Source organism: Triticum dicoccoides, chromosome 5A (assembly GCF_002162155.2).
Source record: "Triticum dicoccoides isolate Atlit2015 ecotype Zavitan chromosome 5A, WEW_v2.0, whole genome shotgun sequence".
Taxonomy (NCBI): domain Eukaryota; kingdom Viridiplantae; phylum Streptophyta; class Magnoliopsida; order Poales; family Poaceae; genus Triticum; species Triticum dicoccoides.
This window is the reverse complement of record NC_041388.1, coordinates 261572940-261574636: the sequence shown is the minus strand read 5'-3', so window position 1 is coordinate 261574636 and position 1697 is coordinate 261572940.

Genomic DNA, 1697 nt, shown 5'->3' with positions numbered 1-1697 from the left:
CATAATGTAGTGCATATAGATTCACGCCTGGACAATTTTTAGTTCCTAATATTGACTTGTTGCTTGTAGGTATATATGTCCTCGGCAAAGATCCATGAATCAACCATTTTTGCGTATGGGGCAATGAGATATTCATGCACCAACATCTAGTGAGGAAACTGATAAGGATTATTAGTAAAAAGATACGAACGGTGGCAATCAAATTATTTTTTACGCTCTATCCAACACAACAATGACCTGTATGATGGTAACAACGAACTGTGTAGCCTTCTCTTTTTACTGCCCATAATGAGTTGTTAGACAACAATGTCTGAATCTTTTTCGTTTGCAGTGGATCCCAAAGAAGTTTACTCAAGATTACCTCACAAAGTACATGATTGGTGGACATGCAATGAAGGTTAAAGCATTTCATCGAGACTACAATGAGCATCGAGAAGTCCTAATGAAAACAGTGATGGATGGGCGGGTAGTCATCACAAGGGGTTGGCCTAGAGTCGTGTGTGCATTACGCATGGAGGGAGGAACAATATGGGCAGTCCGCTTCACCTCCCCAACAACCAGAATGTCTTTCGCCTCTCTTTTTACAGTCTTTAGTACAATTGTGGCTCATCATTCTTTACTTGGTGCTTCTATAGTTCTTCAGTATACGTACCTGAGCATCGAATTATGCATTTGTCCTTGAACCTATATTTGTAATAAACACGATTCGATATGAAATAAGTGATTGCCTACTTTCACTACTTCCAAATTCAAAACCTATAATTTTTAAATGCGGGGATTAAATGAGGGATAAATATGTTCTGCAAGCTAGTACACTGCACACGGTTTGCAAAAGCAAAATGTCTTTGATAAACATCAAGATCAGACACGTTTCTCATATCCACTATGTGTGCGATGAATCTCTATTGCGCACACGGCCAGCCAAGAAAAAACGTGTGAGATTAAAAACAACAACACACATAGTTCTATAACAGCCCAATTTTCAATTTGGATGTTAATCACTAGGTCATCATATGCATCCATGATTTGTGCATTTTGAATTTGGTATATTTGGCCATTTTGATCCTAGAGACCTTAAGCAACTCAAGGACCATTTGAGAGAGTTGGAGGTTTTCACAAAATCCATTTTTGAATTTTCAAAATTGGATCAAAGTGATTTTTATTTTAAATTATCTTTCCAATTATTTCCAAATAAACAAATAATGAGAGAAGATAATATAACTTCTTCAAAAAACAGCTAGGAAATATTGGAAATTTAATTTTGAATAAAAATATATTTTATTTGAATTTTATTTGGAATTTTATTTGGTTAAATTAGGGGAAAATGTGCATTTTTAAAAATTGCATTTAGCCCAGAAAAATGTTCACTTTGTCCTAAATATTAGGAGAGGACGGTGAAAATTATTTCTGAAATTTTAGGATATTTATTTTGATTTTTCCTCGCGGCGAAATTATTTTAAAAAACGTTTCGGACCGAACTGGGTCGAAGGCCTAGCCGGCCTAAACCGCGCCGCCGCCTTCCACCTCGCGCCCGAGCCGGACTCCTCCGGAGTCCAAGCTCCACACGCCGCCAGCCGCCCCCCTGCCCAAGTCGGACCCCCTCGGGGCTCCTTATAAGCCGCCACCCCCCGGCCCTCTCCTCCACCAAGTCGTTGCAGTCGCCGCCGCCGCAGCCGAGCCGCCGCACCGCCGCTGCC